The sequence below is a fragment of the Sminthopsis crassicaudata genome, chromosome 3 (genome assembly GCF_048593235.1).
Source record: "Sminthopsis crassicaudata isolate SCR6 chromosome 3, ASM4859323v1, whole genome shotgun sequence".
Lineage (NCBI taxonomy): Eukaryota > Metazoa > Chordata > Mammalia > Dasyuromorphia > Dasyuridae > Sminthopsis > Sminthopsis crassicaudata.
Window position 1 is genome coordinate 135,642,999 of NC_133619.1, and position 16,989 is coordinate 135,659,987.

At 35.2% G+C, this 16,989-nt stretch overlaps 1 pseudogene; it reads right to left on the reverse strand.

The window, feature by feature from the left end:
- Positions 1–10,737: 10,737 nt before the first annotated feature.
- LOC141564920 (WASH complex subunit 3 pseudogene) lies at positions 10,738–11,275 on the reverse strand (annotated as a pseudogene).
- Between the last annotated feature and the right edge of the window lie 5,714 nt (positions 11,276–16,989).

A 16,989-nucleotide genomic window follows, 5' to 3' on the forward strand; every position in this document is an offset into this window, starting at 1 on the left:
ACCAGAGGAGAACTAGAGATCATTATTGATCACAAAATAGAAGATTTTGATTACATCAAACTAAAAAGTTTCTGTACAAATAATACTAATGCAAACAAGATTAGAAGGGAAGTAACAAATTGGGAAAATATTTTTAAAAACAAAGGTTCTGACAAAGGTCTCATTTCCAAAATATATAGAGAATTGACCCTAATTTATAAGAAACAGAACCCCTCCAATTGATAAATGGTCAAAGGATATGAACAGACAATTCTCAGAGGAAGAAATTGAAACTATAACCACTCACATGAAAGAGTGTTCCAAATCACTACTGATCAGAGAAATGCAAATTAAGACAACTCTGAGATACCACTACACACCTGTCAGATTGGCTAAGATGACAGGAACAAATAATGATGAATGTTGGAGGGGATGTGGGGAAACTGGGACACTAATACATTGCTGGTGGACTTGCGAAAGAATCCAGCCATTCTGGAGAGCAATCTGGAATTATGCCCAAAAAGTTGTCAAACTGTGCATACCCTTTGACCCAGCAGCGCTACTACTGGGATTATATCCCAAAGAAATACTAAAGAGCAGAAAGAGACATATATGTGCCAAAATGTTTGTGGCAGCTCTTTTTGTTGTAGCTAGAAACTGGAAGATGAATGGATGTCCATCAGTTGGAGAATGGTTGGGTAAATTGTGGTATATGAAGGTTATGGAATATTATTGCTCTGTAAGAAATGACCAGCAGGAGGAATACAGAGAGGCCTGGAGAGACTTAAATCAACTGATGCTGAGTGAAATGAGCAGAACCAGAAGATCACTGTACACTTCAACAACAATACTGTATGAGGATGTATGCTGATGGAAGTGGATTTCTTCAACATAAAGAAGATCCAACTCACTTCCAGTTGATCAATAATGGACAGAGGTAGCTACACCCAGAGAAGAAGTGAATGTAAATTGTTAGCACTAATATCTGTCTGCCCAGGTTGCATGTACCTTCGGATTCTAATGTTTATTGTGCAACAAGAAAATGATATCCACACACATGTATTGTACCTAGACTATATTGTAACACATGTAAAATGTATGGGATTGCCTGTCATCGGGGGGAGAGAATGAAGGGAGGGGGGGATAATTTGGAAAAATGAATACCAGGGATAATATTATAAAATATATATATATATATATATATATATATATATATATATATATATATATATATATATATATATATATATATATAAAATAAAAAAAAATAATCTGCTCTCTAGGCAGGGTTGAAGCTTCTTCAAGAGAATCATACCCTAATTCCTCATTTAAATCCTCTTGCTCTAGGACAAGATCTTGATCTTTCCTTTTTTCCTCACACTTCCTCCTCTGTTCATTTTTAAAACTTTTCCTCCTCCTACAACTTGCTTGATAGTTTAAGGCTAATTGAACTATGTTGTAGATATAAAATACTTCTGCAGAAATTGAACGAGGCCCATTTTTTGCATGAAATTCTTTCATTTCAAATCCCATTAGCTTCCATTTATCTACATCTATCTTTTTTTCCTCTAAGAACCAAGGGGATGTGGGTCTTAATGCAGCCAAGAGTTTAACAATCTGTACCCAGGCTACAAGTAAACTCTGCTCCTCAATTATCTTGATTATACTCTCTATAGTACCACTCCTGAATGGGGCTGGAGCCGAGGCTGCCTCTGGGGCTGGGGTTGACTCGGCTGAGGTCAAGGGATAGTATTTAGCTAACATCTGGCCCATTTCAGCTATAAGAGATTGCTGGTTTAGACTTTAACAAGTTAAGTTCCTTATTTATCTATTAGCACGCTCACTTAATCTTTAACAAGGTTTCCTTGTTACTCAAGTTTCTGGGTCAGAGAGACTGAGATCTGGATGGGAGGCTTTTCCACTGGAATCAGGACCATGTCTGTTCCTATTCTGGAGCCAAATTTCGAAGGTCTGGTCTAGCTCCTCTTGTCAGGATAAGCAAAAGTCCTTGCCCCACATGTGGACACCAATTGTAACGTGCTGTTGTCTCCAGAAGCTGCCAATCACTCTCTGGGAAGAGATCTGCTGTGTCAACTCAAATCTCTCGGACAGATTCTTCTTCCTGTAGAGAGCTAATTTCCCTTCTTGCAGAGAGCTGCATCAAGCCAGATGTAGTGCAGAGCCTTCTTCTATCTCTGGAGTGGTGTCCTCTTTTATCCTCCCAGAGAATGGGCGTGGGATAATGCAAGGGCTTCTGGGAAGAAGTACTCCAACCAATGAGCTTGCTCCTCTTATCAAGTCAACCTGAGTTCTCACCTTGTAATTGTCAAGCAACCTTAATTCTCACCTTGTCATTGTCCAGACAACCTGAGTTCTCACCTAGTAATCCTAACAAGGATATTGTTATTCTCTAGCATAGCTTCTCTTTCCTTTCCCCATTTTTCTTCTAATTCTCTCTTTAGATTTTTAATAGTTTCTTCTAGGAGAACATTATCTGGAGGCTGTCTGCTATTAGCCTCCTCATTTTTGGAAACCAGCTCTTTTTCTGCATAGAAGCTTTCAATAGTTTTCTTCATTCTTTTTGCTCTTTCATTTTTTTTTTTTTTAAGCCTTCAGGGTCTGACCTCAGGCAAGGAGATTACCAGCTCCCTCTGCAGAGTGAGGATGGGTTTGTGGGCAGCATTTGCCCTCTCAATGGGCTGCAAGGAACAGCCAGCCTAGCTGGTGGAGGGCTCTGGGAAGAGCTCCACAGGGAACTGACTAGGCCTGGGAGTCACTGGCCGGGCTGTGTAAGTGTCCTGCTAGGAGCCCCACTGTAAGGATTAGTGACCACCTTGGGGCTAGTGGTTAAGGTGCAAAGGTATCACTGCCTCCCTACAAACACTCACTGAGTATTTGCAATAGTCCTATTCATCACTGTACTGGAAGTGTCCCTGGCTGGGGGAGTGCCGTCAGGCTCAGGAAATTCCACTATCTCCGGCGAGCTCCATAGTATGCAGATGAAAGCCTGCCCTGGCACAACTGTGTGTGACTGCCCCCCACGATCCCCTTGCTGCCAAATGTCATAAAGAGCTGTGTTATGGTCTGCACTAGGTCACTTCTTGTCCTGGGTGGGTGCAGCCAGAGCCTTTTGGGCTTTGGCGTCCTTCAGTGTACCCACTACCCCAGGCTTCAACTTCTTTGCTGTTCCCTACTCTGTCACCAAAGCAAAGCAGTCAGGCTACAGCAGAGAGCTCTGTGTAAACCTTCCAACTGCAGATGCCACTCTGCTCCCGTTTTTCTCCCTGCTCTATGCTGGTCTGCTCCTGCCACCTCAGGTCAAACCTTTTCTGGCGATATTCCAGATTTTCTTCTGCTGGTAAGTTGTTGTATTTCTAATCTTTGTGGGTTTTACCAGTCAAGTGCTGTTTTTGAGGCTGAATTAAATACTTGGTAGAAAGGGAATTAGAGAGCTTAGAAAGTTACTTCTAGCTTCTCTGCCATCTTGGCTTTGCCACCCAAGAATTGATTCTTTAGCAAAGCTGTCCCTCTCTTTTACTTTTTAAAATCATCATATCTAGTATAGCAATGTAATACCATATTGTTTTTCTCTAACTGGTTAAGCATTAGAATTCTCAAATTTGCTAAATACAAAGAAGAGAAGTACATATGAAAATAATGAAATCTTTGTTTTCTTCTTACACTTAAAAAATCACTACTTTTTTAATTACAAGTTTTCAATGTTAGTGATTTCATGTTCTCTATGATTTGAATTTGAGTGTGGATCAATTGGTTCATCAGACTGCTACAAATTTAAGTGGTTTTAAGAGGTCACTCCAGAGTTGAACTAAGTCTTGAAAATAGCCAACATATCTATGATGCCTATTATATTACACATATTGTGGTAAGCACTTTACAAATAATATTTAATGTGATCTTTACAAAAGTTCTTGGGAAAAAATTGCTCTTATTTTCTCTGTTTTATAGATTAAAAAAATTAAAGAAAACAGATCTTCCTAGGTTAGTTAAGTGGAAATAATTAAGTGATCTTTCTAGGGTCACACAGCTAATGAATATATGAGGACAAATTTGATCACAGATCTTGTTGATTACAGACATTATTTATTATTAACAATATGACCTACGTGTCTAAAGAACCAAAAATGTAGATATAAAATATTAAAAAAAAAAGACTGCATCTTATGCGTATGAAATTTTGATGAAGAAAGAACTACAGTGTGAGGTTTGGAAAAATATAAAAAGTCAGTTTTACTAAGTCTTCAATTTTATGAAGAGTAATCATATTGATTAAATATATAAAAAAATAATGGATGGTCTTAAATGCCAGAGTGAATAGATGACTTCCCCCCCCCCCCCCAGGAAGTAGAAATTTTGAACAGCAGGATTACATTCAAGTTTGTGGTTTAGGAAGTTCACTTTATTGAATATATTCAAAACAAATTAGAATATAGAGATAAAACAAATGGAGATGATTTAGGCTGTTAGAATACTTTAGGAAAGAATGGAGAAAGATTGAAATAGCATGTTCACTATGTAAATAAAGAGAGGGGGGGCAGATGCCAGAAGTACACTGAAGGGAAAATTGGAAAGACTTGGGAATTTAGTTCAATAAAGAGAGAGAAAGAGAGTAAAAAATACTCAAAATTTAAGAGCCTTGGTAGTTAAGAAATAAATGGTCCCCCTTAATGGAAATAGTTTATTTAAGAGGAATAGAAGATCAGATAAAAGAAACAAAGATAATTCAGTTGTGAATATATTGAATTTAAGATACTATTATGTTAATACTGTTATGTTATCTGAAATAAATTTTCCAATGATAAATTATTAAGGGACCTCATGAGGTGGATTAGTCCTAAATATATAGCTTGGAGAAAAATTTATTTGCAAAGAAATGATAATTGTATTTGTGGAAGATGATGAGGTTCCCAAGGCACATGACATAAAAAGAAAAGTGAAAATTACTGAAAATGGATCCTTTACATCTATGTGTAAGTGGTAGGAGATGAATGATGATTCAGAAAAGAATGCTGAGGAGTAATGACTTGAAGTATAGAATGAGAAGAGACAAATATTTCTGAGAGAGAAATATCCAAGAAGAAAGAGTATTCAACTACCAAAAAAAAATAAATACAGGGTATTCAAAAGATTTTTATTGAATAAAGATCATATATTACATTGTTGGTAGAATTGTAACAGATCCAACCATTCTGGAGAGCAGTTTGGAACTATGCTCAAAAAGTTAGCAAACTGTGCATACTCTTTGATCCATAAGTGTTACTACTGGGCTTATATCCCAAAGAGATTGTAAAGAAGGGAAAAGGACCCATATGTGCAAAAATGTTTATGGAAGCCCTTTTTGTAGTGTCTAGAAACTGGAAAATGAATGGATATCCATCAATTGGAGAATGGCTGAATAAATTGTGGTACATGAATGTTATGGAGTATTATTGTTCTATAAGAAATGACCAGCAGTATGATTTCAGAGAGGCCTGGAGACACTCACATGAACTGATTTTAACAAAATGAACAGAACCAGGAGATTATACACTTTAACAACCACACTATATAATGATCAGTTCTGATCGACAGAATCTCTTCAACAATGAGATAATCCAAATCAGTTCCAATTGTTCAGTAATGGAGAGAATCAGCTACACCCAGAAAAAGAACTATTGGAAATGTGTGTAGACCATAACATAGCATTTTCACTCTTTCTGTTATTGTTTGCTTTCATTTTACTTTTCCTTCTCAGGATTTTTTACTTTCTTTGTAGATCTGATCTTTCTTGAGTATCAAGATAATCATATACCTATGCATGCATATAATGTGTTTAACATATATTTTAACATATTTAACATGTATTGAACTACCTACCATCTAGTAGAGGGGAGGAGGGAAGGAGGGAAAATGTTGGAACAGAAGGTTTTGCAATGGTCAGTGTTAAAAAACTAACCATGCATATATTTTGTAAATAAAAAGGTATAAAAATGAAAAGAAAAGAAAAAAACATCATATAAAGAGTGATGCTATAAACAAATTTGTAGAGCAAGGAATAATAATCTAAATTTCAGATCTGTGGAGAAGGGAGTAATTTATGACCAAGGGAGAACTAGAGAACATTATGAAATGCAAAATGATAATTTTGATTACATTATATCAAAATATATTGCATAAATAAAATCAATATAGCCACAATTATAATGGAAGAAGAAAACTGGAAACATTTTTTTACATCCAGTGTTTCTAATAAATTACTCATTTCTAAAATATAGAGAGAATTGAGTCAAATTTATAAGGATATAAATATTCATCCATTTGATAAATGGTCAAAGATAAGAACAGACAATTTTCAGATGAAGAAATTAAAGTCATTTATAGTCATATGAAAAATTGTTCTAAGTCACTATTGACTAGAAAAATGCAAATTAAAGAACTTTGAGCTATGGTAATATTTCACATCTCTCAGCTTGGCTAAGATGATAGGAAAAGATAATGATAAATGTTGGAGGGATATAGGCAAACTGGGACACTAATGCATTGTTGGTAAAGTTGTGAAATGATCCAACCATTCTGGAAAACAATTTGTAATTATGCCCAAAGGACTATAAACATTTGTATACCCTTTAATCCAGTCTCACTATTGGGTCTGTATCTCAAAAAGATTATAAAAGAAGGAAAAGGACCCACATGTTTGGACCAAAAAACATTTGCAGCAGCTTTTTTTGTAGTGTCAAGGAACTGGGAATAGTTGACTAAAGCATGTTGTATGAATGTAATGAGAAATTATTGTTCCAGAAATCATTATGGGCAAGCTGATTTTGGAAAAGTTTGGAAAGATTTATAAAATCTTACAAAAATAAATCTTGAAATGTATCTTTATGTGTACCTGGAAAAATGTAATACTATTGGGAGGATAGGATTTATGAGATTCAGAAGATGTTTTTTTTTTTTTTTTTTTTTTTTTTTAAATCATCTCAGAAAGAAAAAAAAAAGTAGATCAAATGTGGATTCGGAAAGTCAATCAAGAGTGGATAGTGAGGGGCTGGAAACAGCACGAATATATTATATTCTACAGCACTTGAAAATGAAATGATGAAAGTAATAGTTGTATAATAGGAAATTATACTTGTATAATATTTTGAAGAAAGAAAAAAGTCAAATGAAGAGATTATTTATTTATTTGTTAGTAACAAGCATATAAATAAGTAGCCCAGTGGCAAAGTATTTTGGCACTTAAAAATAATAAATCTAGAAAAGTAGAATGGATTGCCCATATATGCTGTTATAGAGGCTCTATGTTTTAGAATAAGTTGAAGAAGGATGAATGAACAAACATGAAGAAACAAACTTATGATTGTTTTTCTTTGAACTATTCAGTTAAAAAATAAAGATCTCAAATAAAAGTTTAGACTTTAGAGTAATAGCAAAAAACAAAACAGAACAGAACAAACAGTAAACAAGATCATTTAGACTGAATAAATTATGGTATATTAATATTATGGAATATTATTATTCTGTAAGAAATGACCAAAAGGATGATTTTAGAAAGGCCTGGAGAGACTTACATGAACTGATGCTCAGTGAAATGAGTAAGGCCAACAGACCATTGTATACTTCAACAACAATACTATATGATGATCAATTATGATGAATGTCACCATTTTCAACAATGAGATGAACTAGATCAGTTCCGATAGAGCAGTAATGAACTGAAGCAGCTACACCCAATGGGAGAACTCTGGGAGATTACTATGAACCACTGCATGAAATTCCCAATTCCTCTAATTTTGTTTGCCTGCATTTTGGATTTCCTTCACAGGCTAATTGTACACTATTTCAAAGTCCCATTCTTTTTGTACTCTAAAACAACTGTTTGGACATCAATACATATATTGTATTTAATTTATACTTTAACATATTGAACATGTATTCATCAACCTGCTTTCTGGAGAGGGGGAAGGAGAGGAAAATTTGGAGCAAAAGGTTTGGTAATTGTAAATGTTGTGAAATACCCATGCATATATCTGGTAAATAAAAACTATTAAAAAAAAAGACCATTTAATTGAACTGGTAATGACCCAATAAAAATGGCATTAGGACTATTCTTGAATTTAATATTTTGTCCAGTAACAATTATCACATTTCAACATATTCCATTTTCAAGACATTGGTGAACAAATAGGCAAATGTACATATGAATAGTCAGTTGAGGAAGAAGAAAATAGAAGGGAAAGAGAGAAGTGTATTTGTATTTTTATTTGTTGATTAATTGGTTGGTTGGTTGATTGTTTGCATATGCTTATGTTAGGGCTTTCTCATATGGAGTGAGTGTGTGCTGCCTCAATAACTAATCTATTTTTGATTACTTGAACAAAAATTATTTATTTGGTATGAACATTAAAGAGAAAGAAAATACATTATTATACAAAAAGTTATTGAATATTCTTGAGACTGGAGATCATTCAGGCAATTGTCTTGAGGGACTCTATATAAAAGTGAATGTCTATTTTTCATGTAACATTTTTCCCTTGTCTCTTTCCTTCACTGCTCCCTCTATCTATAACTGAACAAGATTGAACTAGAGTTACCTGGTTAGGTCGATCATTTAAGTAATTCTTTGAGGTCAAATCTGACTTCAGTACTAGTCTTTCTCCCTTCAAACCAATTGCTGGGTCCACTGTTGTATGAATGACTACAATTTTACTCTTTGGATCTCTTTAATTATGCATTGTCCCAAATGTTCCTTTTCTCTAATTCCATAAAAATCTCACATCTCTCATCTTTGATTTGAAGAATACTCTCTCCATGAAATATTCCAACATCATAGTCACACTTGATAGCTCCCCTTTAAATATTTCCTTGTTTAGCTAAACTTAACAGTGAGGGTCCAGTTGAGAATATACAATATAAAATTGTAACAGAGACCATTGGTAAAGTTGCTTTCATGGTGTTTGGCAGCAAGGGAATAGGAACCAATCAAGGTGACATAAAGGTAAAAGTTTAGGATTGCTAAGAGTAAATTGAGGTAAAGGCAGCAAAAAAAATGTATTTTTTTATTCAAAGGACAAGTGTTCAAATATTGACATAGTTGTTTACTATATGAGTAAACTTGGGCAAATCACTTAACTTCTAGAGTCTAATTTCCTTAACTACAGAATTAATACTTGGAGTCAGTGGTTTCTGCGTTTATTTAGAGTTCTATAAATAATCTTGTGAAAAGAAGGACAAAGGAGTAAAGTATTTAAAAGAGGATCAGAGTACAAAGTTTACAAACTCATGTCATGGAGATATCTAGCTATTTATACAATTACAAAATCCTCTCTCTCTTTCTCTCTCTCTTTCTCTCTCTCTCTCTCTCTCTCTCTCTCTCTCTCTCTCTCTTTCTCTCTCTCTCTCTCTCTCTCTCTCTCTCTCTCTCTCTCTCTCTCTCTCTCTCTCTCTCTCTCTCTCTCTTTCTCTCTCTCTCTTTCCATAATTTGTGAGCTGAACTCTTGGAGATGGAATTGGTGATTTTGAGCAAATTGCTCAGAAACAAAGTGGTTTTACTACTCAATGCTGCCTGAGTGATGCTTTATAAGAGCACAGGGACACCATTCATCTATTAACAGAAGCCATGTTCTACTTACAGACATGAGCAAACTCAATGGATTGTGTGTCGAGGGAAACATTCAGAATTTATATCATAATTACAACATACTATAAAGATATAGACTTGTTTATTGTTAATGCTTGATTCATTTTTGGTAAATTTAAAAAAAAATAAATTTTTAAATAGAAAAAATCTGGAGGTCTTATGTATGGCTTAGCATCAAATCTTGTTTCAGCTTGAAGGAAAAATAGAATAATTCTATAAATCTAGGGTAAAACAATAAATCTAGGTCAATTCAATAATTGGGAAATAGCACCATCCAATAATGCCCACAATTTCTCCATGTAACAAATGTTTTCCAGACTTCTTAAGTTATTTCCTATTATGCAGGATTATTTACGGAGGATTATCTGTAAATTTGAGAGGCTCCCACAATATGTGCAAATTAATTGCTCTTTTTGAATAGCTTGTCAGCAAGGGGTAACACAGATGCTTCCCTACCTCTTTCAGAGAGGACACTGTATAAATGGCTGAACCTCTGAACAGGGTAATATATAATGATCAATTGCTGAAAGATGCTCTCTTAGGAAGAGAACCATCTTCACAACCACCCTGTAAAGAACTCCATAGGTAATTTGGTAAAGTACATTATCCCGGCTAGTAAATTCAAAGTAAATGGGTTTTGTCTTTCAACTTACAGAGCATCATTCAAATTTCAAAGCTTAGTGCTTGTATTAGCATAATGCTTTATTTTAATCAGGCTATTCATTTTTTTTTTTATTATTCAAGTATATGTGGTTATAGATATTTCCACGTGGTAATAAGATGCATGCTGTCAAAAGTGACTCATCTACATGATAACAAAAATTCCTTTGCATTTTTAAAACACAGAAATAATTTTTGGCTGTCTGTGTGGCTGGTTATTACTTTTTTATGGATCAGAAAAAAATTCAAGTTAGTTATTATAGAAAACTTTCATAAATTAAGATGATTCCTAGATATTTTTTGACTGATGATCAGAAACCATTATGAAGAACTGAAAACTATTAGTCTAGTAAATATTTTGTAGGAGAGGTGATCTCTGAAAGTTGTCAGCCTCCAATATAATTGAAATGGATTTCACCTCTGGTCTAATGCATATAAACTGTAAAAACATCCTTCTTCCTATGCAGGTATATATTATGTAGATATATAAATTCAATAAAGTCAGCATGGAGTTCAGTCACTAAAAGAAGATTCACTAGCTGAACTTTCTTCGGCATTTGCTTCACCTTCCCCATCAGGCAATGGAGCATCTGGCCTCTCAAGAAGATCTGGGTCCAATCCTTCAGATATCATTTTGTTTCTTATTCCCATTACAAGAACACCCTCAGACTGAGGAGACAGAGATGTCTGTGTCCCTGAGGGAGCTTCAGGACCATTTATAACACCATTAACATTTGCAGTCGATATTTCAAATTTGGCATTTTCCAGACCCAGAATAGATGATAGCTTTGCATCCAAAATATTGAGAGCTGTTTCAATTTGTTGAATCCGAGGAGAAAAAGCTGATAGCTTCTGTTCACAAACTGTAAAAAATTGGTTGAGGAATTATACTGTGTGTACCACAAACTGGTTTAGAAATGCAATAGTTCTTTTCTGTTGAATTGCTGGCACCTTGGTAAGGTCTATGTCCAACACCATCAAAGGCAGCCTGTACTCGTCCATGGCCCCAGTGAGCGGGCCCCATGCCCCCTGCTTTCCCAACCCAGACCCCGGGAGCGGCTCCGGACTGGCTCCCTCAGTCTGAAATCCCATGGCCCTTTCCTCTACAAAATTCTCAACTCAAGAAAAGGCACACATTAAAATTATTTCCTAGTAGTAAAGGGAATACCATTTCTTTCATAACTTTTGAAGTAGTTAATTTTCTCCAGTTTCCACTGAAATGAATACTCTTTGTTCTGCAGCAATAAGTTCCTTGAATTGGTATTTTCTTTTTAAAAGTCTATGTAAAATTTAAAGAAAACCCTTTCAATAACTTCAAAAGCTGTTCTATAATAAAATCCTAAGTGATGTATGAAGAGGAAGGAACTACAGATTTATACCTAGAAGCCCAAGCACTTCAAATTTATATTTTGTTATATTCCTAAGAGTCAGGTAAACAATGTAGTATATGCTGAGTTTAATATGAGTGGTATATCAGTTTTTACATTCAAGAAACAAATAACTTATTTGTTAAGACATAGACCTTAGCCCAAATGTGAGAAGAAGTGACCCAGATTGAGTAAATAATTAGATTATTTGATTATTTGAGGAGGACAAAGTAGGAATCTTATGGAATGTAAGTAGTCATCCTCAGGGAGATGCACTTTTTGTCTTTCTTTCCCCAATATGGAGTGAATGAAATATCATTTCCTCTCTAGTTCCCCATCATAAACTCTCCATCCCCATCATAAACTCAGTTCTACTACTTAAATAGTTTATTGACCATCTGTCACCCTAAATATGGAATCTAAAAAGAAGATGAATCAGGTTCCTTATGTACTAGTTTTTACTACAAAGGTAAATGATATTATATAGTGGTGAAAATGCTAGAATTACAATCAAACCTAAAAATGAAACTGTCTTTGATGTTTAGGTGTGATGATTGCTATGTCAAATTTCTGGGCCTTAATTGATTATCAAATGAGGGAACTGGGTTAAATGATGCATGCCATTCTTTCAGGTTCTAAATACTAAAATACCATACTTCTATAAAGTTCTTGAATTGTGAGGGTCTGGTTGTCTGCTCAATTATAATCCTTCTCTGGGAGGAGATCTGTAAAATCTTTTCCTCTGTGCAGGTTTCTTGGGCGCTCTGAATCTCTTCTAACTCTTGTCCTTCCTCAAATCAGACTGGTCTCCTTTCAGCATGCCTGACGTCAAAACTTTATCCCAGAGTCGATTCTCTCAGACCCAACGTTGCCCTTCTTTTATCCTCCCAGAGAATAGGCAGGTGAGAACTCACTGGGGCATGGGGAAATACTTCCACCAATGAATTTGCTCCTCTTAGAATTACTAAGGTGTAAACACCCTTTAAAGGCATAAACCAAAGGTCTGAGCCAGAGAACTGTCAATACATCTTGAATTCTCACCTTGTCACTGTCCAGACAACCTGAGTTCTCACATTGTCACTGAGCAGACAACCTGAGTTCTCATCTGGTAATCCTAACATCTCCCCCTTTCTTTTGATTTATAACATAGGATAGTCATGACCTTGAAACATAAATCCATCAATATGGGAGGTATTACACATAATTACATAAATTACATAAGCACATAGTAACATAGTAACATAGTACCATAATACATGCTAGAAGTATGTAACAAATAACACGATCAAATAATCATAAATTAAGAATTTAGAAATGTCCATAAGTCCATTCATTGTCCATTAGTCTCATCTTGTGTTAGGAAATCCAATGATTCCTACTGGTTTTAAAGTTCTTTAACAGTCTTCTTATTAGCCGTGCTCTTTCAGTGTCAGATGTTTCTTAGATTTTCTCCTTTGTTTTTAGGTCTTTCTCTTTTTCTGCCTCTCTTCAATGCTTGTTGCCACCTATCTGTTTCCTTCTTCATCTGTTTCCTTCTGTTTGTTAAAATACAAGCAAAACCTCTCTCCCAGACAGTTAACCTATCTAATTTCCTTCTATTTACCACTTTCTAAATCTCTTCTCATCATCTGGCAACTACATTGAAGCTGTTTGCACTGGACATAGCCCTGTTGATTTAAAAGGCCTGTATTCTCCCCAAGTGTAATCCATTTCTGCTATCTGATTGCCTTTTGGCTGACTTATCAAGTAATCCCTTTCTTCCATGTGATTGCTTTTCTGCTGGTTGATCAAATCAGAGTCCTAACCTTCTAAAGGCTTTTTGTGTGTAACCTTGGTTGTAATCATGCCCCACCTATCCTTTGATTGATATCTTGGATCTGGGCCCCACTTCTCATTTCCCTGGGTCAATCTGCATTCTGAGGCCTAGTGAAAACCTTTGTGACATTTTGAACATGGAGTTTTAGGTCTTCTCTCACCCTGTCTTCTCACTCTATCTCCATATCTACACTGAGCTCTTAGATGTCCAATTTTTCCACATTGAAAACATCTACTAGTTTCTCTAAAAGTCCTTTGCCAAGAGGGACCCTGTCTTTCCATGTTCATCATAGTCTGGGTGTAAAAAGCATTTGTTCCCACTGTAGCACAGCGTCTTATGATCTCCTCTAAAGGAGTATCTTTGTCTAATCCCCATATAATTATTTTGCAAATCTCATTGGCATTTTCCTTAGCCAGATGTCTGCTCATTATTTCTGTAGCTGCATTTTCTCCAATAGTTCTTTTGACAGCAGTTTGCAGACGTCCCACAAAACCTGCAAAAGGTTCATTGGGACTTTGCTGTATTTTAGTGAAAGCCTCTCCCCGATCTTTCTGTCCAGGGAGGACACCCCAAGCTTTTATTGCAGCCTTAGAAATTTGGTCATATATTGTCATGGTATAATTAATCTGTTATGAATTCTCTCCATACCGACCTTCACCAGCTAAGTGCTCAAAAGTTAATTTTGTGTTAACTCCTATTTCCAAATTGCATCTGACTTGAATTTTACATAATTCATGAAACTCCACAAGCCATAGCAAATTTTCTCCAGGTTCCAATATTGTCCTTGCTATGGATTTCCAATCATTTGGGGTTAGGACTTCATAAGACAAACCATCTAGTAACATTTTAACATAAGCTGATATAACCCCATAAAGGGTACAACCTTTTTTCAAATCTTTAATTTTATTCAAATCTAAAGGTGCATATTTTCTCCTTTTTTGACCTACAGAATCAATCTCTTCAATCACAGGATATGCATGTATAAAATCACTTATATCCTGTCCTTCTCTCTTAGCTTTAACCAATGCTTTTTCTAATCTTGTCATAGGCTTAGGCTGTTTCACAGGCAATTCTGTTTGTGTTTCTGCCTCTTCCCCTCCTCTTTTTTCCTCCACCTCTGAAGATGGAGTTGATGTGGGCCTGTCAATAATCTGCTCTCTAGGCAGGGTTGAAGCTTCTTCAAGAGAATCAGAGTCATCACACCCTAATTCCTCATTTAAATCCTCTTGCTCTAGGGCAAGATCTTGATCTTTCCTTTTTTCCTCACACTTCCTCCTCTGTTCATTTTTAAAACTTTTCCTTCTCCTACAACTTGCTTGATAGTTTAAGGCTAATTGAACTATGTTGTAGATATAGAATACTTCTGCAGAAATTGAATGAGGCCCATTTTTTGCATGAAATTCTTTCATTTCAAATCCCATTAGCTTCCATTTATCTACATCTATCTTTTTTTCCTCTAAGAACCAAGGGGATGTGCGTCTTAATGCAGCCAAGAGTTTAACAATCTGTACCCAGGTTACAAGTAAACTCTGCTCCTCAATTATCTGAGCCTGGCTAGCTCAGTAGGTAGAGCATGAGACTCTTAATCTCAGGGTCATGGGTTCAAGCCCCACATTAGGCGCCAATATGTAATGTTCTTGAATTGTGAGGGTCTGATCGTCTGCTCAATTATAATCCTTCTCTGGGAGGAGATCTGTAAAATCTTTTCCTCTGTGTGCAGGTTTTTTGGGAGCTCTGAATCTCCTCCAACTCTTGTCCTTTCTCAAATCAGACTGGTCTCCTTTCAGCGTGCCTGGCGTCAAAACTTTATCCCAGAGTCGGTTCTCTCAGACACAATGTTGCCCTTCTTTTATCCTCCCAGAGAATAGGCAGGTGAGAAATCAATTCTCACCTTGTCACTGTCCAGACAACCTAAGTTCTCACCTTGTCATTGTCCAGACAACTTGAGTTCTCATCTGGTAATCCTAACAAGTTTCCATAAAAAGTTATGTGTATACAAAAAGTTGTCAATTGTTTAAAATAAATAGCATTTTCAGTGTGGTCATATCATCAAAAATCCAACTGCAACTATATTCCTCACTAGAAAACATCATGATGATCATCTTGTTTACTCTAGGAGGAAAGAAGAAAATGGGAATTTTCATTTTCTCTTTACCTTACAATCATGATTTGAAGGTGTATGTATGCATTTGTGTTAGGGATGGTAGCAGTGGTGGTTGTGGTTCTATTTTTGAATATCACCTGAAGTTACAGATTGTAAGTCTAGATAATATGTAGGGGAAACTACTTTAAATTAATCAACAGGAATTATGAATTAAAAAAAATATGAATTATTTAAATAGAACAAATAGTTCCTCTAGGAAAGCAGCTGAAGAAGTAAATGAAATGTGTATGTATAATTCTGCCTGTTTATAGACTGCTGTATTCGTGGATGCTGTTAGGGACTTTAATGTATTCTAGTTGAAATACTTTATGGAAGATTGCTTTAGTGGCCTTCTTAACATCCTATTTACGAAAGTGCTCTTTGCAGGATAGAGATCTGTTTCTCACCAGCTGGGACAGTAAGGACTGTTGGGATAATAACTCCTGAGTAAACAAATGTCGTTTTTAGAATAACAAGTCAAGAAGTTTGCACCACAGTGGTAAAGACATGGGTGTTCATTAAAAGAGGACAGTTTGTGTCACAGGTAAGAGTACAGACTGGATTTATCTGGGGTCTTTGGGGAAGCATGCAAATACATGATCCACCAATATCAGATCTACTAATAGAAAAAATTAAGAACTCTAAAAAGTGAATGTTTTGTTGCTGGTACTTCACTTGTCTCACAATTTTAAAAGCAAAAACAAAAGAAGCTTATGTCTAAGGCAATACCAATTGACTTTGAATAGAAAATGCCATCTGCATCCAGAAAAACACAAAACAAAACAAAGCAAAACTATTAAGATTGAATGTAAATCAACACATACTATACTCACTTCCTTTTTTGTTTTTTCCTATCCAATGATTTTTTTCCTTTTCCTTCTGATTTTTCTGTTCCCAACATGATTCAGAAAGTAATGCACATTAAAAATAAATAAATGAAAAGAAGAATCAAAAGATTTGTAAATATATGGAATGTGTAAATTTAAGCCTGGCAGTTTCCCTTTCAGGTTTTTACCTGTATATTTATAAAACCTAGAAGGATGTCTTGTACTCAGTAGGTACTTAATAAAAGTTTGCTTTGGAACTAGGATTATGACCAAGAAAAATCAAGTTTATGAAGACAGAACAGCTCAAATTAATTATTTTCCTTTGATAACATTTTCATATGTGAATCTGAAAAGTATATGAGCAATTAGTTCCTTGGATATATATTTACATTTAAAAAAATCTAAACAAAAATTAAATTATTTATTTGAAATAAATATCCAAAGAAATATTTAAATTAAATATTTAAATTAAAATATTTAAATTTATAATTAATAATTGTGTGATAATATAATGTTCTACAATTATAAAGGAATAAAAATATTAATTTTCATCTTATGCTTTT